Source organism: Lactuca serriola, chromosome 8 (genome assembly GCF_051521515.1).
Source record: "Lactuca serriola cultivar US96UC23 chromosome 8, Lser_US96UC23_V15, whole genome shotgun sequence".
In the NCBI taxonomy this organism is placed as follows: Eukaryota; Viridiplantae; Streptophyta; class Magnoliopsida; order Asterales; family Asteraceae; genus Lactuca; species Lactuca serriola.
The window spans coordinates 30,873,615-30,895,130 of NC_136415.1; the positions used below are offsets into that span (position 1 = coordinate 30,873,615).

Consider the following 21,516-nt stretch of genomic DNA (forward strand, 5'->3'; position numbering starts at 1 on the left):
TTACCTTCGGGATAAAAGCGATATCTGTGGGCCCCTCGATGATTTAATGATGACACATGTAAGTGCTTGGCCAAGCCAGGACTGATTTGATTTGTTCAATTAGTCAGTCATCATGAATCGAAAATCGGGAAACAACAAATGGACAGAGAGAATGATTGATAATCCATGTCTCAGTCCATACGATATCCAGAATGGAGGAATATATGATCACTTATCTAATGGACAAGTCATTGACAAAGGTCAGAGTTCATCGACAAGGTCAGAGTTCGACGGAAGCTTTTGAGAGGTACGATTGCCAGTCGGTTCATGAAGTCATGCTTGCAATAATAGTTTTAGACTTATCCAAGTGGGAGACTATTGGATTAATGTCTAAGTCCATAACTATAACTGGTAAGACTTGACCCGACCCGGCATGGTCCATTTGGGTTGCATGGCATCATGCACTTGGATAGACTATAATGAGAGAAATAACACTTAAGGTTGATTAATATATTATAAGTTCTAATATATTAATAGGATTATTTAATTAGTATTGATCAAGAATTAATCTAGACTAAATTAAGTGATCAAAAGAAGACTAATTAAATATATGGGTTGATTGTGTAAATCATCCATACTTGTATAGTGGGCTAATGCTCCATGGATAATCAAGTTGGGCTAAAACCCATAGGATGGTCCATGGATGCTCCATGGTGTATTTGAACCCATGGATCCAAGGAAATGGAAGGCCATGAAAATTAGGTTTTACCCTAATTGTAACAACTATATAAGATCATATTCTTTGGGAAAAATCGGCTACTATGAATAATAAGAAAGGGCTAGCCGATTTTAGGAGTGTTCAAGTTTCTCTCAAGTTATTCCAAGTGTATTTGGTGTTGTGTGAACCATTTGAGGTGTCACACTTGAGGCACTAGGAATTCAAGCTTCATGAAGACATTCTACATCAAAGAGGTATGCATTCTATCTTGTTATATTCATTATTTTGTATGCTAGATTAGGATAATACCTTGGATGTTCATAATTGCATGTATAATAGAGAAAACGTGTATCCAAGGTATTTAGGGTTGCATGTACACTTAGGAGTGTTAGAATGCTCAAAAACCAACACTAACAACGCGCCCTGTGGATTAACATCATATTTTAGCGGTTATCAGCAACCTTGGGGACTATCGCTAGTCTCATAGACTCACAACTGTCTAGGAGGTATCAGCAACTCAATTTCACATATAACCCTACTACACATGTAATATAGTGAGAAGACTCACCTCGCGGATAGCAACTAAAACACAAAAGCTCACACACAAGGTAGACGGGTACAACAACACACCTAACTGCAGTTAGGAAGTACTCTCTCAGTCTACACCCTAAAATCCTAATTTGACCAAAAGTCAACCATGGTCAAAAGTCAACGGTCAAGGTCAATGATCAAAGTCAACCTTAAACTTCGTGACCACCCATGGGTCACGTTGTGGGCACTCCACGACAAAATAGTCGAACCATTCCCTAATCGTCATGTCATGGTGAACTAAATGTCACGTCGTGAGAACTGGGTTTCCACATCTTAAGATATTCAACTCTTAATCTGTTAAACCACTCCTTCTACCTTTCTAAAAAAACTTCGTAGAGCCTAAAATGTCACAAAGATCGATGCTTTTCATTCATGCATGTTATAGCTTAAACTTAGGTCAAAATGGGAGAAAACGCACCAAAACTTCATGAATGGAGTCAAAATGGTTAGGGTTTAGATCTCTCACAATTTTTTTTCTTGTCTCTCTTTCTGCCAATGCATCAAAGACGAGATTCATAGTATTATCATACTTCCAATTTGGGAAAAGAAGCACAAAATCGAACCGCAATATAACAAGGTTCGAGATTCAAAGTTTAGGTGGGCGTCATTTTCAATTTCACATACTGAGGTGAATGGAAAATCGTTAATTCTAGATTCGAACTTGACATTTTTCTGTACCGGTTAGTAGTGGAGAGCGTCGAAGGTGAGGCATTGCAGGGAGGTGATGTCGTTGGAGATGAGGTGTCACCAGAATTGGTGTCTGTCTAGGGTGAGGTGTCGTAGGAAGTAGAGGGCGACAACAGCAATGAACGAACGGATTTTAGGGTAAAATGTCCAACGAAGTGTTTTTTTGATATATTATGATCGTGAGTTAACGAAAAAAGGAAAAAAAACATTTAGTTTTTGATTTGATTTTTATTTTTGAAAAATAAAATAAAAAAAGCACTTAGATTATAATCTAACCTATAAACCAGATAAAATTTGGTTTGATCCCTTAATTAGACGGTCATTCTTAATTTTAGTGACCAATTGAAAAAAAAAAAAAAAAAAAAAAAAAAAAAAACTTGAATGACTAAATATATGGCCAAACTTAGTTGTATTATAGTGCCAAAAACCCTTCTTATTTCATCTCAAACTTAAGAAATTTTCTTATAATATAAAATAAAGAAAAAGTAAAAAAATTCTTAGAAAAATGTACTATAAGTCAAAAAAGAAAAAGAAACGCCATGTCTCCTCTTTTTGGGAGGCTTTATATATATATATATATATATATATATATATATATATATATATATATATATATATATATATATATATATATTAAGATTGTGAAAAAAAGAACAGTAAACTGCCCATATATTTGGCAGAATTGGTCCCTTAAGTTTGAACATCTGGCAGATGTGTTTGATTTGCAGGGGTTATTTTGTAAATTTTTCCCATTCTTGTCAACGTGGCTGAAGGTTGTTATGGAACGGACGTCTCAATCTAAGGATATTTCTCTTTCTTTCTCATCTTCTTTCTCCACCGTGTGGCTTTTATCTCTGTTCCAAATTCCATCAACACTTCGATCATCTTGGTCTTGTCGATGGTTCGCGCTGCTCAGCTCTCATTTGGAACATCAAGCTTTTTCCGCCGGCCCTGCGTATCTGCTTCACTTCATCTTAATCATTCCTCTTCTAGGTTTATTGGTAGGTATACTGATGATCCTCCAATTTCATTTCAATAACCCTTTCATCTTTTTCTATTTGGATTTCAATTTCACCAGCTTCTTCGAAGTATTGGTTAATTAATCTGTGTTTTCTGAGATGTCGTTCATTGAATAGTGTATAAAGCTATTGTTGAAGGTGATTATGATTTTAGTTGTATATGTAATCGATTTGAAAATACGTGAAGCAATGATAATTTCTCAGTTCGTCTTCTGTATTTGAATTACTTATTCTAATAGTTGTAGTTGAATGATTCGTTGTTTTTTTTGTTAATTTTTCTTCTTGTAGTGTAAGACCTAGAAATTATCCCGTTTCGTTTGTCGTCAACGAAGCCACTTTAAGGTAATTTCTTTATTCTCTTTCATTTTATTTGTGTTGTTTCACGCTTCTTCGTCGACTCTGATATGATAATAGTAGAGATTTTTACGGGTGCTGCCTCGAAGCCCTAAATCCGTATTCTCTCCCTTATCTCCACAAAATCAACTTGGTATAGCTGTATGTAACTTTATTTAGGGATTTTATTCCATAAATAATGTGGAATTAGTCTACAGTTGAAGCAAGGATGACATCTAGGTTTGCTGAATCAAAGGGAATTGCCATGGAATTTAGGGTATTATAGATTTTCTCTGGAGACCATCGTCGGTTCCTGTATTTTATCCCTTTTACTGTCATGTGTAGATATATATGATGCATAATCAGAAACCAAGTGTTTTTCTGCATCTTTACCAGCTTGCTATGATCTTAATTTTTATCTGGACATGTTATTACTGAAATGATGCTTCTATCATTTATTTTTCTACTGATGTTACCTCCCATTACGTATAACTAGCATCATAATGCAAAGATGAGGATGATGAAAGGATATTGCCCACTTTATTGCCCCTACTACGGGAGTTCATTCCAAGTGCAACAGAAGATATTGAATCTGAAATCGACAATCAAATGACAAAAAAAGGTCCTACCTTTTGTTTTTGCTTTTATATTGATCGTTATACAACTCAATTTTCTTTTTTCTTTTTTTTTTTTTTTAATAATTTTGTCTTTTTGAAATCAATGATAAGTAAACAGCATCCAAGGATGAGTGCATATATGATTTGTATGCTGTGAAAGATGATGAAGATACATCAGCCCCATTTCCAGTATAAGGATTCATCATTTTTCTCTATGGTTCCATGAATTACCTTTTTACCCTTGCCTCATATGGAACATGTTGTTGGATTTTCGTGTAGCTTCCAAGTCAAATTTTAATGGGATTTAGCATATGGTTTGATGGTTTTTTGATATTAGATTTTTTGGTAGAATTGTATCTATCATGTGGAAGTAGCCGATGAGAAACAAGCATCAGATCTATTTCTCAACCATATCAATTCATATATATCTTGAGAAAATGATCATTAAAATCATAAGAATTTTTGTGGTTTAATCATATAATCTCATCAAGTATACTCAACTCTATTCTTAATAAAAGTAAAATAGAAGCTGGGAAGATGGAGGTAGAAGAAAAAGAGTTTGAGTTGACAAAAGTAGTTTTTATAATTCCATTACTAAATGTTTCTTTTATTTTTGGTTTTTCCTCTAATTTATGCTTACAAACAGTAACAACTTTTGAGCCAAGCGAAACAATTTTTATTTTAGTTGGCTGTTTTATCTTGGTCTCCGTTGCTATGTGTTTTTCTCTTGCTCCATTTCTTTTCTGTCCAATGGATTTTTTCCAGTTTCTCATTGTTCTTTACCGACATTGAGGGTTTGTAATTTGTATTTTTGGATCAGGTTATTTTCAATTTCAAATTTATGATTGATTTCAAGTATTCAATCAAGAATTTGGTTATGGGTTCCTGAGAGTCTTTGTATTCAAGGTGTTTTTATAACATCTTCATCTTCATACACAAATCAGATATACGTTTTCATTTAAATTGGGATGAAATTTGTATGCAGTCATAACAGTTCCATTTGAGTTCGTTCAACCTGGAGTTGTTTTCCGTGAAAGCAAACTACTTGGTAGAAATTTACAATTTTGAATTTAATGTATGCTATATAGGTCTTTCAACATGTTGGTGAACCTCTATGAGGAAAAAATGGAAAATATACAGCTGAAAATGAAATTAAGCAAGTGTTGGATCACTAGACAGAATGAATGTTGTTTTCAACATTTTCTCCTTCTGGTAAGTCTGTACCACTATAGTTTTTTTTTTTAATTTGAATCATCATAATGATGAAAGAGACTATGGGGGAGACGGATGATATCCTGGAAGCTGTGAAGATGGAAGCAGTTGATTTGGTAAGAGTTAATTTTTGATGTTAATGGTGAATTTTACAGAATAGCTTTGTTATTTTTTAACTTAAAAGGAAGGTGAATTATTTCTACAGTTTGATAACGAATCTAAATTTGGATTATAGGAAATGATTCCAATTGAGGAAGTTTATGAAAATTTGAGATGTTCTAAAGATGGGTTATCATCAGAGGATGCTGAAAAGAGATTAGAAATTTTTGGGTACAACTAACTTGAAGAGAAGAAGGTTGATTATTTTTTTTTGTTTTTTTCAGGGTTTTAAGCTTTATAAAATGTAAATGTCTGTTAAGATGATTTTGGATTGATTGAAAATTATAATTTTCAGCAGAGCAAGTTCTTGAAGTTTTTAGTGTTCATGTGGAATCCTCTGTCATGGGTTATGAAAGTTGCAGCAATTATCGTTCTCCACTGCTTCATCTTCAGGTAAGCTTTCGCAATTGGCAGCATACATGTTTTTATTATATATATTTTGAGGATTAATGGAACTGATACATGTTAATCCCTATAGCCACCACCACAACGGTTGCTGCAACAACAACTTTTAAGGCCTGTGTGACTATTACTCAATATGTTACATTAAAAATTAGGTCTTTTCAAATTAGACCCCTAATAAGAAAATAAATAGAAAGTGAAACATTGTTATAGAAAGAAATGGAGGTAATATGCTCTATCTAATAAACATGTACATAATTTGAAATGCTTATGTGATATTATTTCTTCTACTGTTTTTCCAATTAATTGAATCTTCCTCTTTTCAATTCTTATTCTACAGTGTTATTGTTCCCAGCCAGATGATACTAATACTGCAAACTGGTACACGAAGCTGTATATATCGTTTTTACCTTTTTCCCCCATTTTAAAAATTTTTAAAAACAAAAAGTTTATTCGATATGTAAATTTCCGTTCAATACTTAATTTTTTTTTCATGGCCTCATGAATTACCTCTTTGCCCTCACTTTATATAGAAAACATTGTTGTATTTCGGAAGATTTGGTTAAATCATTTATTGAAATGATAGTATGAAATATCATTGTTCCCTATTTATATTTCCTAATTTTCATTTCTAAGGTATAAGGAATGTCATATTTAGCTATCTAATTATCATTTTTGTGTATTTGATCAATAAGCTTATAATAATTTATGAGTTTTGTTTTTGTAAAGATTTAGTAAATCAATATAAGTAAACTCATCTTATTGGAAAAAAAACTTAGACAACTCTATATTCTTTCTTTAAATTGATGTTGTATTTTTTATGTTTATTTACAGAAATCAAGGGTATGCACAATTAATGAAATTAAGAAATAGCAATGTACATTCATTATTTTATAGCATACTAGAACATATTTGGTTATTATACGTTTGTAAATAGACGTGTTATAGAATGACACAGATCAAACCCCCCAATCCATGCGAAATCTTCTAACCCCCGCATAGCGGGGGTTCCTTTTCTAGTTGTATATAATAGTTTTGGTGGGTGATGATATGGAGCCACCAAAATTTTCTAGAAAAATTCAAAAAAAAATTATGAAAAATCCACATTAAAGCTTAACCTCTACTTTTCTTAAAGTTATGGGAGTGGTTACCATCAATCCTTCGAAAAAACATTGTCACCTCTGCGTTACATTAATTTCACCACCAACCTACTAGACATTGGTAATTGTTATCACTCCATAATTTTTTTTCTTTATTTTATGATTAAATTAAATAAAAACGTAGTTTAAAACATAATAAAACATTTTACATTAATTAAAACCCCATTACATTAATTAAAAAACAAAGAAAATTAAACCTAAAAAAATAGAAAATTAAAGCTATATTACTAAAATAAACATAAAAAAATTAAACCTATATTACTAAAAAAAACATAGAAAACTAAACCTAAAATTACTAAAAAAACATAGAAAATTAAACCTAAATTACTTAAAAAAAACATAAAAATCATAGAATCTAGTTGCGATATTTGTCGAGAACTTCTTGTTGAACTTTTAAAAATATCCTAAATTTTTTCGGGTCGAGATCCGATTGCGGCACCGTGTTTAAAATATGAAGATCGGTGAGTGCCATATTTCGCCGACGAGCTTCCTAAGTTGATTCAAATTTTCTTTCTAAAAAACTTAGAGTTTTGTCTATTTTTTCCGTTAGTACGTCCTCGTTGGTTGATTTTCCGCTTGAAGACGCCCCCTTTCTCGCTTTGTCCCATCCCAGTGGTCGATGAAGTTGGACGTCCGGTGGACCCTCCCCTTCGGTGGCATCGAACTCGTCATTGAGGTTGAGGCTAACATCAATGTCTGACTCAGACGTTCTTGCCCTTTTGTTGGAGCCGGTGGTAGATCCCGAATGCGCCGTATCCGGATAAATGGCCCATTTTGGAACATTACGACAAACTTCCCACGCTTTTTGGTTGGCGAATTGTTTACCATTGTTGATAATTTTGTATTGATACAACGCGATTGATAAAATGTTGAAACCGTTGCTCCAACTTCTATGCATATTTTTAAGATTGTCAAATACGCCGTTAAATTTGGTGCAAGTTATTCGAAGGTCACGTCATTTTGCATTAACCGAGTCGTATGTCCGGTTCGTTTACCTTCCTAATAACGCGTGGAAATGGTCTAAAACACGATTCTAAAAACTTTGACCCGTTTGCATGTTGCCGAGATCCCCGTCTTGTGATATGAAAATCCAAGCTTTAGCTAAAGTTTCCTCATCCTTTTCGGTCCATTGCGTACTTTTCTTTTTCCTTGAATCTTTTGATTTTTTTGCCTTCTACGACTTTTTTGTGTTTCTTCAACCTGTTCGTCGTCGTCGTTATTGTCGAGGTTTATAGGTTGCGATTGAGATAATGGAACTTGAGATGGTTGTGAAGGTTGTTTACGTTGAGAAGTTTGGGGTTGAAATTGTGAAGAGGGTTGTTGTTGAAAGACTTGAAATTGGGGTTGATTGAATTATGGTTGTTGTTGTTGGTGGTGGTGGTGGTAGTAGTGTGGATGGTATGAAAGATTGGTGAATAGAGGTTGTTGTTGGATTGAAGATGTTATCAATTGCATGTAACTGTGATTTACTAATGAATCATTTGGAGTATTTGAGGTATTTTCATTTGGATCCATAAAAATATATGAGGAAATAGTGTTTTTTGTTGAATATGTGTGTGTACGTGTGTGTGTGTGTGTGTGTTTTAGTTTGAAATGTAAAATGAATGTATACATATAGAGAAATTTAATTAATAATTGAATGACTATTTATAATTATCTTTTTTTTTTTAAATCTTACACGGTTGAAATGTCCCCCCTCCCCTCCCCAACGGTCAAACTCGAGATGCCCAATCAAATCATCCGTCTCTATTCGTCTTTGCACTCATGCCACAACCAGAACATCAGCCCTGGGGGTGGTGTTCATGTGTCTTGGGGGGCTCCACGTCAGCCTTTCACACGTCTTCCTTGTACAACTATGGGTAGCCTAAGAGCACCACATGTCCTTCTATCCAAATTCCATAAACAATCCTCCTAACTTCAGTAAAATGGCTTCTTAATTCTTAAGCTCTTTGGTCCACCCACTATGCTCAAAATCTATAATGGGTTGAATGTTTATATATATATATATATATATATATATATATATATATATATATATATATATATATATATATATTATGTCTTTTTTGTTTATCTAAATAATTAAGAATTTTTCTAAAGAATTAAAAAAAAAAAAAAAAAAAAGAACTTGCATACGGATCATTTTCAATTCGTATTTATCGAAAAGAAGTTTAATCAATCGTAAAAGTAATCAGAATACAAATGAACATAGAATGTAAATAAGATCTTGTTTCAGCTCGATGTATCCGGATTGGTACAAATACAAATGTATAGAGAGAAAGCACACTGCTCATAGTGACAAAAGCTTCAAAAGACTTATGTGCCTATTATATTTATAAAGTACTCAACGAATGCAAAATATACATACTAGAACTTCGATATTAAAAATAAACCTATAAAAATGCCTAGTAAAATACATACACAATCAAAGTCATATTGACTTTTGATATCACAAGTATTTAAGACTCAATATTACAAACAACAGGTATTTAAGAAAACGATATATCTCCCTAATCTAATAAAAGAATATGTTTATTCGCATATTGACAGGTGTCATACTATTAGAATTTTTCATTAATATTGTATGTCACATATCATGTCAGTTGTCAACTTATTAATTATCCATTTCAAATTTCAAAATTTAAATTTTCCACTCTAATTACATTAAATTAATAATTCATCTTTCGTTTTAAATTTTAAATTTTCACATGCTAATTATATTAAATTAATTATAGAAGATTAAAAAATAAAATCAAATTAATACAAATTATAAGGTGATATAACTTCACGTATTTATTTAAATCAATGATTATAATTTTATATAACTAAAAAATTATCTCTTAAGTAATAATTTATTTAAAATAATTGATTAATAATTTTGATTTTTTAATATGAAAGTTTAATGAATTTTATAACCGTGATTCTCAACGATTATAAACTAGAATAAATCTCCTTATTCTAATAAAAGACTAGGTTTATTCTTCTATTGACAAATGTCCTGCTATTAGAACTCCTCACTAATATTGTATGTCACATATCATGTCAGTTGTCAACTTATTAATTATCCATTTCAAATTTCAAAATTTAAATCTTCCACTCTAATTACATTAAATTAATAATTCATCTTTCATTTTAAATTTTAAATTTTAAATTTTCACATTCTAATTATATTAAATTAATAATATAAAGATTAAAAAATAAAATAAAATTAATACAAATTATAAGGTGATATAACTTCGCGTATTTATTTAAATCTACGATTATAATTTTATATAACTAAAATAAATATATATCTTAAGTGATAATTTATTTAAAATAATTGATTAATAATTTTGATTTTTTAATATGAAAGTTTAATGAATTTTATAACCGTGATTCTCACAGGTTATAAACTAGTTCATCAAGAGTAAACTAGAATGCATCGATTTAAACTCATCACCCGGTTACAGGTTTTGGTTTCTGCGATTTTTGTTTCTACAATTTTGGTTACATGTCCGGTTTCTATGATTTGTGTTTCATGTTTTGGTTTTGTTTGATCCGGGTTTCATTTGATTTGGTTTTGCTATGAAGATAACGAACTTGTTCAGGAATAACCGAGAGAACTCCAAAAGCATATTCAAGATTAGAAGCCTCTACATCAGAAAGCTTAGCTGAGAAGCCATGGAATCGATTTTCGTTTTAATTTTAAATCGATTTTGGGTTTAATTGTTGGACTTGAAGGTATTACAGATTTGGTATATGTATTTGATTCTTAATCATCATCTAATCTTTTACAACAAATTGGAGAGAGGGGTGACCGAATAGGGGAGGGTGAGGGAGATGTATTGAGTTTTGATGAACAAGATGAAGATCTGAATGGAGTTTTGATGAACATGATACTATCAAATATGCATTTGTATTTCTTGCTCCCTTTTCACGACTTGTTGCAATAGCAGAGGGAAGAAAAATCTAACCCACTTATAGTTTTGGAAAACCCCAAAAATTCCCAAGAAGGATTAATGACGAAGTAAGAAGAATCTAAAAAGTTTTCCCCTCAAATAGATACCACAACAAGAGCACTTCAAACAGCCCTCATCTTCTCTATCAATCTGAACCAAATTAATGTGTTTCACTTTCAAAAACATAAAGAACACTACCCCCAAAATCACTGCTACCTGATGTTGTAATATTTATACCTAAACAACCTCTTGAGTGTATAACTAATGATTGTAGAAGAAAAGTTATGGTGTTGATTTCGGGATGTATAGAGAATATGAAGAAGATGAAGTTCTTTAGGAGAGAGAGAGAGAGAGAGAGAGAGAGAGAGAGATGGTGGGCCCAAATTAATTAACAGTTTTCTTTTTCCTGTAAATTATAATGAAAAAACATAAAAAGTATATCAGAAATTAGTCTTTTCAGTTTCCTGAGGGACCAAAATCACAAGCAAACATGGTCAAAAGGATCACGAAACCAAAAAATTCGGAGTTTGGACTAAAACCCCCCAAAACACATACCATAGGGACCATTTTTGCAATTTTGTCTTTCAGATTTGGTCAAATGGCATTTTGTTGATCGAGAAAAAAGCAACTACTAAAATGTTAAAGTAACACCAAAATTACCATTCATGCAATTTTCAAAACCAATAGGGACTAATGGCGTGACGTATTTCATAAAAGTACTCAAAGTGCAATATTTTACAAACCGCATGGACCAATTATGAAATTTTGTCTATAATATATAAACTTATTTTTATCTATTTTTACATATTTAAATACTTTTTAAGTTTTCATATGTATATATTATACATATTTATGTATTTTAAATGTATAAACATATTTTTTACATATTTATATACCAGATTTCAGTAGAGATATTTGGCAATTTTTTTACCGTTTCCTCTTTTATTGGACCTCCAATCAACTTGGTTTCTTTTGACATAAACAATTGACAAAATTGCAAAAATGGTCCCTATGGTATGCATTTTTTCCGAGGTTTAGTTCAAACATTGACTTTTTTTGGCTTTATGGTCCTTTTAGCCTAGTTTATACGTGGGAATGATCCCCCAACTTAACTCCTGTTAAGTATTATCTAATGGCGAATATTTACCCTGTAGGCTAAATGAACAATTAATTTTTTTGTCCCTATTTTTTTTGGAGATTTGTGTACTTTTGTATGTACCTTGACGATCACATTGAAATACAATATTAAAGTTACATTTATAATTTTTTATGACGATGACATAACCTAAAGTATTGCCACATTTTGCACCCAATCCATCAATACTCATCAAGAATTGAACACCCGACGATTATATTATTATTAATAACTAACAAATCCACTTGATGCTAACTTTACTGTAACAATATACTAATGAATTTATACCTTATCTATTTTGAATGGCGATGTGTTGTCGAAGAAATAATTTCTTTCATTCAAACTTTCATTTTCATTTGCTTCATTTGTGTCCATTGGATATCTGTTTCGAATAGCGATGTGTCGTCGAAAAAATAGTTACTTTCATTCAAGCTATTATTTTCATCCACTTCATTTGTCTCCATTTTATGAATATCATATATCTAAACATAACACAAAGAAAAACATACATTGAACAAAAAAAAAAACAAAAAAAAGGTTGACTACAAATACCTCATAATATGTGTCACTCATCCATTATTCCCAACTTGTCATTTAATAAAATCTATATTTATAACAAATATTGTACGTTTGCTTTTAACGAAAGTTACTTTTAAAATGACATTGCAAACCGCTTTCAGTTTAACAACTAAGAAATATCAATTGTCTATATATAGAAATAAATTGAAACCAAATTTTCATTTTTATCCATTCTATTTTTGTTAATGTTTCATAGTTTATATTTCTTATTTAACAAATTAATTTTTTTTATTTATATTTAATAATATTCATTGTTACTCTTCTTGTAAATGTATTCATTAGATCATTTTAATTATACAACTTTTATGATTAAATAATATGTTTCTATTTGTTAGTTTTCAAAATTAATAAAGTTTCAAGGTTTAAGATATAAATTAAATAAATTTAAGGTCTTTTCTAAAACTATAACTTAAACTGGTGATATAAAATTATACTATTACATTTTGTTGTTAGATTGATTGACACATATATATTGACACGATGACTCAACCTTATCAACATGATCATTGAACCATATATTGGCACGCATAATGGAATCCTGATTGGCACACATACATTTTTATTTGAATGTGTTAATAAATATCGTTAATGGATAATAATGTAAAATACAATTGTAAATGTCTATTTATAATAACATTATAAAACGTACAAGGTGATGTAAGAGAGTTAATAGAAATTTATAAAGCATGACGATTATGATTAGTTCATTATTTTAACAGAAAACACTTAGGATCTTGATAGAAATTTATAGTAGTTTATTGCAATTAATCAAAACCATGATCATTTTTACACGATTTATTCGTGCCAATAGGACCCGTAATAATTTTATGTATAAATATACATGTTTTCGACTGTAATATAATAATAATAATAATAACTAGAAAGGTTTCCCACGAAGGACCCGTAATAATTTTATGTATAAATATACATGTTTTCGACTGTAATATAATAATAATAATAATAACTAGAAAGGTTTCCCGGGCGTTGCGCGGGACGGTAAGTGTTAGTTTTGGGCGTATGTTCATGTGTTTCATACATTACTATTATATGTACACTGCTTGAATGGTATCCATGGTAAAGTATGTTGCTATTCTGTGTAATTTGCCATGAATCGGATGAAACAAACCTTTCGATAGTGGCTAGCAAAACAACATCAATAGTTCAATACCAGCATGAACTTTCTTAGCATACAATAAAGCCCAAAATAAGAAATACAAGGGTAAATCATGGTAGTTATAAACACATACACATCAATATTGATATACGAACAACCAAAACTCTAAAGTAACATGAGGAGAAAAGTACGGTAAAAAGGAAAAAGTAAAATACCAAAAACACAATCTAACCATGGCTTTTACAAATTCACATCAACAACTTGAGACTTTCCTTTAGGGACTGTATCAACAGAAGTGTAAAAAGCATACAATGAGTTTTTTTATGTAGTCAAACACCTATTGTTCACATCAAACTAGAAAAAAATCAAATCCAATTTTCCCAAACAATCAAAAACATAAAAATTAATAACAAAAATATGATATTAACAACAAATTACACTAACATTTCATTTGACTCCCTTGGTCCAAAATTAATATCAAAAGTATGATATTAACGACAAATTACACTAACATTTCATTTTATCTCTTTGAGCAGCCAATAGTGGCTGAATATAGCAAATAATAGCTACTATTTACACTAAAATTAAACAATACTTGCAATTTCAAGAAAGTGTAAACTAACCTATCTGCAATTGTTCCATTTGAGTTTCACTTCACACATTTCATTAAACTGAACACATACTTAGAGCAACTCCAACGGACCTGCAAATTTGTGTTTTGCAATTGCTTCGGTAAACATTCTTCAAGGTGTCGGTCTGGATATTAATCTAACCAAATTAACAATGTGGTGAAGAAATTGACAATTGGAACTTTAAAAAAAATTAGAAATAACAAACCTGGATATCATATTGGTGTGCAAGTGACAAACAATTATCTATAGCAGTAGGGGTAGTCCTCCAATCCTCAGTCTCTGACACCCATCGTTTTCCAATCGGAGCTATTCCAGAGAAAAATCAAAGCAGAAGGTAAAGCAAATTTTGGTCTTTCAATAAAAGGCAGGATGGAATTGAATTCTTTCTATCCTCTCATGGAAATAACGAAATCCATCAAACAAAAAAAATGAATAATTTTATATCTGTTATTAGTTATGAATATATGGGCTTATTAAGAGAAGAAAAAAAAAACAGATTTATTTTTTATACCATTTGGGCAGTAGCAGTTGTTATGCCAGCTGACAAGTTTCTGAATTGGAGTTCAGGAGCGTCAACACTGCTGACTGCTCAGCCACCTGGATCAGATAAATAAAAACAAAAGATTTATTTTTCTCTTTAACATAAAGGTCAAAAGTGAGATACTATAATGGGGGCAAGATACTAAGGTCGAAAGTGAAAATAATGGTGGTAATTTGGTCATTTTATAGAAAAAGGAAGACTCGAATTGAACTGATTTCTTCCACCCACCTGTAAGTAAAATGAAATCTTTTAAATGCAATGTACTTTTACACATAAACTCAATGTACTTAGAATATAATTCCATAAAGATGACTTGAATGTGATAAGGAAATTCATTTTGTATGAATTTCTGCAAACATAATGTTGCCCTGCAACGTAAATTTGTCAAGAGCACAGATTTTGTAGTTGATATCAAATTTGATGTATAATCGATTTATCGCAAGTTTGCTGTAATTTGTAGATTTTGTGTAACACAATTGATTTGGGTGATTAGTTTTGTAAAAGTGAGTTCAGATTGATTAACAATTATAAAGTTGAAAAGGTCAAAGCTTGTATCCTTTTGGAATATTGGGAATATTACTCTGTTTTCCCTTTTTGTATTTCACAGATTTGTTTCATATATAAACAGAAAATATGAGAATTGTGGTTTACTTTGTTACACTTACAGCATATCCTTTTAAATTGAAAAGCTTCTTGTTTTTGTTGAATTGAACCATGGGTTCTGCTAGTTGTGGAATATAGTGACATGCCACCAGTACCCCAAAAAAGGCATTAAATTTGAAAAAAAAAAAAAGTCAAATTCTTTACATGGGAATTCAAGAATTTAATGAAACATTTGTGCGAATATATATATATATATATATATATATATATATATATATATATATATATATATATATATATATATATATAAAGATTACCTGCATAACTTTCTCCTGTTATGAACAAATCTCTCTGTTGATACTGACGGAATTTCAAGAACCATTTGTGCAATAAAACTCAAGAAAGGTTCTTTTGAAGGAATAACACATTAAAAAGAAGGCCTTTTGAGGTAACCTTCCCGTTCTTTCGAAGAAATCACAACCACGCCATTTTTGTTCATTCAATAGTTTACCTGATTGAAGTTTCATCTATCTGAAATACATAACAATGGCTTAAGAAGATAATTTGAGAAAATCAACAACACACAACAAATTTCATTATTTAACATTTGGTTTTCATATCTACCAAAGAAAATAGAGAACACCTTAATTCTAGGGATGGAAAACATTAAAAAAAAAAAAAACTTAATTTAGCCAATAAACTAATTTCTTTTTAAGCACTCTAATAAATCTCAACAGATAACATCTTTTTAATTATAGCAGAAGTAAAACTTGAAATTCGAGTTAAAAATCATACATAATTTGAAAAGATTTCAGAAATCAACAAAAAAATATATATCCACACAATGAGAAAGAGTTGAATGACAATTGTGCACATAGAGAGAAATTTAGCCAACTGTGGGTTTCTGGGAGTCTACACGCCAGCTAAAGCATATCATCTTCAACAAACACAATCTGAAACTCCATGGTTTTCAAAAACAAAAACATTCGGAGATGATGATTGGAAGGGAAGGAAATGGAAAACAGAGAAATCAATCGTATTACCTTCAATTTGTGTCAGCACTACCTTCATCGACAATTGACCTCCCTGTTGAGATCGATGTATGCCTTCCGCATGTTGAATTCTTTCAAACAAACACGCACAATCTATTTTTCCTTCTTCGACCATACTGTAATCGAAAGTAGATAAGGTAATCAGGCGATAGTGATAACCCCCATACAGCAAACGAAGCCAAATAACCAAGACCAGATACCAGGAGAAGCAAAAGATCGAATTCCTTACCTTGTAGTGAGTCCGGCGGTAGCGATGGTCTTCATCAAGCCCTAATTGCAGGTCCAGATGAGGCGGCTAATGGTGGTGGTGATCGAGATTAAAAAAATATGACGGCGGTGGCGTTGGCCTCTGTCAACGTTTTCTCGGGCTGCTTCTTCACCTGTGGCAACTCTATCCGTCATCGGAATGTTGGAGTGAACTGCTTCTGTGACCTCCTTCTATTTATGAGAATAATCAGAAAGGAAGACGCAATATCCCCAAAACACAACCGAAGGCAGAAAAGGAACAAAAGCCCTAGAAACTACTGAGGTCTTTAGGCAGTGAAGTCTAAAGCGAATCGGTGGAGGTGGAGGCAAGAAGAAAAAGCAGATGAAAAAAAGGGTGTAAGTAGTGATTCTTAGAAGAAGGGATGACACCGATCGTAATGTTATTGCTTACCGAGTCAGGGAGCGGTGGGTTTATAAGGAGATAAAAGAACATCAGGTGTACACAGAAAATAGAAAATGGAAAAATATAACTTCTAATAGAAAATGGAAAAATATTAACAAAACGGGTGAAAAACCAAATACAAGAACACCATAATATAAGAGTATATTTTGACAAAAGTTAAGGGACCATTTATGTCAATCCTTTAGTCACTTTACTGTAGCTAAGCACAGACAATTTTAATCTATAGTATAATAATATAATAGGAGACATGAAAATATTTAAGTAATATATAAAACTTTAAAAAGGAAGAAAAGTGGCTTATTGATTTATTGTACATTGTGCAATTCTATGCCAATACACCAAAAATTCGTACGGAGACCCTTTATACAATTCATTTAAGTTTGATGGTTAAAAAATTGTTGATGTCAAAAGAAAGCAAGGTGGTTGGACTCTGGTCCAGAAAAAGACGAAATGGTAAATTAGAAAAAAAAAATACAAAATATGTCTATGAAAAAAGCTTGTGGATAAGACTAGAGGGAGTGGAGTGCAGTAAGGATGACATGGCGCCTATGTGGCATAGGAAACACCGTCCCCTCTATGTGGTTTGGGGAGTGCGGTTTGGGAGTGCGGCCATTCTTGGGAGCGCTCCTTTCTCTCTCTCTCTTCCTCCTTCTCTCTATCTCTCTCTTCTTTCTCTTTCCTCTCTGTATGGTATACCACTCATTGAGTGTGGTAAGGGGGTGTGGTAAAATAGGGAGTGTGACACTACTCCCTCCAGCCTAACACATTCGTAGCAAGTGAAATCTGCAAAAGAATCCAAGTTGGTGGGCCGAAAGATATGGATAGAACTAGCAGATCTAGGTTGTATAAAGGAGGGTTGGAGACGTGGGTGCCCCAAATTAGATATCGTCGACGTTAAAATAAATCAGTTAGGGGTGTGATAAAAATCCGAAACCGAAAAACTGAATCAAACCAAATGATATATGGTTTACTTGGTTTGGGTTATTCGGTTATTTGATTAATTCAGTTTGTTTAATCGAATAAGGATATATTATTTGGTTATTCGGTTATTTGATTAATTCAGTTTGTTTAGACAAAACTTCAAAAATGGTCCCTGTGGTTTTCGAAAATATTAAGTTTAATCTTTAAGTTCAAAAAACCTCACAGATGGTCCCTATGGTTTCAAAACTTTTAACATTTGGTCCTTCCGGCTCACTCCGTTAGCATTTCACCGTTAAGTAAGGGACATTTTTGTCATTTCACTACCCATGGACCATTTATGAGGTTTTTTATTACTTTTTTTTTAAATAATAATAAATGAATAAAATTTAATATACAAAGGTCCCATGTCATATCTCTCTCTCTCTCTCTCTCTCTCTCTCTCTCTTATGTCTAAGCTTTAACGAATACACTCGTGTCTCCTCCGCCACCGTCACCGCCTCCACTTCTTCCACTGTTGTACATAACCTTCATTCTCGCCCTCACCGAAAATCTAATGCTAACTGGTCCGCCATTAAAGCTGCCACCAACCTTTCCTCTGATGGGATTCTCCATCTTAGTCATCTTAAGCTTGTACGCCTTGTGGGATCGGGGAATCTTGGTCGGGTCTTCCTCTGTCGCCTCCAAGACTGAGAACACACACCATTGTTGAGGCGATGCTATCGATTCAATTTGAGTTGGGGATTCAATTTCTGGAGGTGAGTCATCACCACCATTGTTGGATTCATTTAATTTCATGTTCTGGTCTGACTTCTTGGAGAGGGATTTGATATAAGGTTTCTGATTTCAAGTTTAAAGATCGATTTGAGTGATGAATATATTTGATATGGGTTTGTGGGGTTCTATCCATTTCCAGATTACCTAAGTTTTAGGTTTTCACAGGTGTGGTGGCAAGACTATATATATATATATATATATATATATATATATATATATATATATATATATATATATATATATAAGAACTTATGACAATTAAAATTTCTATAAATGTAAATATCTTCTTATCTATCGGAGGATGACTTTATATTTTTAAGCATACATTTAGTGGTATTTACAATAACAAATAATGTTTATGACAATTTTTATAATATTTAAATATTAAAGAATTAGAAACATGTTGAATGAGTAGTTATGTAATTTGATTTCGAACCAAGAGGTGGTGGTATCGATTTATATCCAATAAAAGATTAGCACTTCTCATCTGAGTCAAAGTAACTCGCTGAGTTACTTGAGTTTTAGTAAAAAGACAAAACGAAAAAAAAACTAATAAAAACCGCAAAAAAAACCGAACCGCCAAAAACCACAAAAACCGAACCGCATAAAACCGAACGGTACGGTTTCTAAATTTCAAAAAACCGAAGTTGCGGTTTTCCGTTCGGTTTTGACAAAAAACCGCACCGAACCGCACCATGCTCACCCCTACGTGGAAGGAAGTAGGGGCCAAAATCAAACTCGACAACAAAATTACGTGAAAAAACCTTAATTTGCTTCAAAGTTTTAACTTTATGAAAATAGTAAATAAATGGTGAGAGTGGATGACAGTTGCACTTGACTATCTACTTTTTCAATACTCACGCTAGGAGAGAGACAAAGCGCATACTGCCATCAATCATCTCTCCCGAAGATCTTGATGAGGAAGACTGTGTTGTTGATCGGCGACGACGACTCAAAGACAACGAGTTGGGAGGTCCGGACACGACGATGGCAAGAGCCGGAAAAAGGCAACAGTGGGCAGTAACTTTGCTTCTTTTTCCATTTGTGTCTCTTATATTTATATATCTTCCATTTTTACATTATTAACGTGGTTTTTTTCCCTTTGGCAAATCTTTCACTCTTTTACACATATCTTTCTGCCATCAAAATCCCAATACTTGAAGAAATTCAGCATGGAAAGGGGAAGAATTAACTATTAAGTCACCGGTAGAAAGGATGGCAAGTGGGTGGTGGCCGGGTGGGAGGAAGTCTTACCCCCCTCAACGGCCGGTGGTCTTTTTTTATTAAGAAAGCAGGCTATTGTATTTAGTTTATTGACTATATTCTATAAGTTAACTTTTCAATGACAATTATTTAGTAAAAAACAGCCAACAATATCAAATGTTAAATGTAACTATAACTAATCATCCTAAACCATGCAATCAAGATAAGCACACGCTTTACAAAAATGTAGAAGAACGACAAGGGACTGATTCGGAGTCTTTATCTTCTTCTACACAACCTAGCTACGGTCAAAAGGTTTTACAAGCCGTCGGCGAAAGGCCGGAGAAAATCGGAGAGCGGCAGAACGGGCAAGAGGGCTGTTTCCGGTGAAGCAATTGACCGACGCAGTCGGAGTGGAAGACGTGTCGACACCTGCTGAGCTGACAAACAACGTCATCAAGATGGTAATCAGCAGAGCATACGAAGCACATCTCTTCCACGGATCTCTGTCGCCTTTCCAGCAGATCTTCGAACCTGATAACCGGAAGATCGACAAGACTTGGGTATGGAGTAGAGTTTTCGCATCGAAACAAGTAGAAGAAGAAGTCCTTGATTAAACTGAGCAACTCGTGCTTGATACGGAAGACTGGGAAGAGAATACAGAGGTAGAAGATGAAGTTCATCAACATATTTGATACGTCTTCTTTGGGTCTGTGATTTTCTTTGTTGTGTTGAAATTTGCGGATGAATCGATGGGTTTATAAGGAAAAGTGGGCCCCTGCCGGCGTGTCGAGAGACATCCTTTCGTTTTCATTAGTTATCTAATATTAACAAATAGAAAAATAATTTTATATTGAATAGTAAGCTTTTTATTTGTTTCCATAAATCTGAATGTCATAAATTAAGGTTTTCATTTTCGTTCTTTATTAAGGGTTACCTACTTGGGTACGTGTTTGAAATTGCTTACTTAAACTGTTTATTAGCACTTTTTCAATTCTACAGAAGTTACCCAGACAAGTGGGTGTGTGTTGTCACTTTGAACCCCATCTAAAGCAATACAGGTCGACCGAAGATGATTTGTAAATGTCGTCTCTAATCATGTGATATAATGTAACTTTTTGTATTATTTTTGTGCGCTTCTATTCTAATCAATTTGTTAATCAATTTGTTAAGAGTTCAATGCCTTTTTGTTTTTGTTTATATCGTGGCCAGATGCAAAGGTCAAGGAGTGGGGGGCACATGCCCCTAATGGCTAATTTTTTTTTTTTTTTTTAATTATTTTTAATTTTACTTTAAAACCCTTTCTGTTTTTGAAAATATTCAAAAAATGCCTCAACAAAATAAAATGTTGGAATCGCCACTCATTCGTGGCATTCTTTCCACCACCATGGGTTTCTATTTCTAGTATCTAATATTGGCTTTAGAATTATTGGTTTCGGGTTTTATAGATTATTGGCTTGTGGTTTTAGAAGTAACT

General features: G+C 32.7%; 3 long non-coding RNA genes across 22 annotated transcripts; 2 read left to right on the forward strand and 1 right to left on the reverse strand.

Annotated features, from left to right (window-relative positions):
- Nucleotides 1-2,760: 2,760 nt before the first annotated feature.
- Nucleotides 2,761-6,683, forward strand: LOC145069656 (uncharacterized). 14 transcript variants are annotated; one of them, XR_013689603.1, is made up of 7 exons: nt 2,773-2,976; nt 3,283-3,336; nt 3,824-3,949; nt 5,033-5,272; nt 5,392-5,511; nt 5,614-5,708; nt 6,058-6,216. It is a non-coding gene; the product is annotated as an uncharacterized LOC145069656 (long non-coding RNA). The 14 variants fall into 14 exon arrangements; XR_013689601.1 differs by having other exon boundaries at nt 2,762-2,976; nt 3,824-5,272; nt 5,611-5,942; XR_013689606.1 differs by having other exon boundaries at nt 2,762-2,976; nt 3,824-5,156; nt 5,214-5,272; nt 5,611-6,216.
- A 6,705-nt stretch (nt 6,684-13,388) lies between these two features.
- On the reverse strand, nt 13,389-17,159 carry LOC145068584 (uncharacterized). 7 transcript variants are annotated; one of them, XR_013689012.1, is made up of 8 exons: nt 16,701-17,155; nt 16,463-16,587; nt 15,737-15,950; nt 15,482-15,537; nt 14,787-14,872; nt 14,481-14,581; nt 14,267-14,399; nt 13,389-13,668 (listed from the first exon to the last, which is right to left on the reverse strand). It is a non-coding gene; the product is annotated as an uncharacterized LOC145068584 (long non-coding RNA). The 7 variants fall into 7 exon arrangements; XR_013689011.1 differs by lacking the exon at nt 13,389-13,668 and adding an exon at nt 13,687-13,924 and having other exon boundaries at nt 16,701-17,154; XR_013689008.1 differs by lacking the exon at nt 13,389-13,668 and having other exon boundaries at nt 14,067-14,399; nt 14,787-15,044; nt 16,701-17,159.
- Nucleotides 17,160-19,634: 2,475 nt separating this feature from the next.
- LOC145070456 (uncharacterized) lies at nt 19,635-21,080 on the forward strand. The gene is made up of 2 exons (XR_013689950.1): nt 19,635-19,856; nt 20,000-21,080. It is a non-coding gene; the product is annotated as an uncharacterized LOC145070456 (long non-coding RNA).
- The last annotated feature ends 436 nt before the right edge of the window (nt 21,081-21,516 follow it).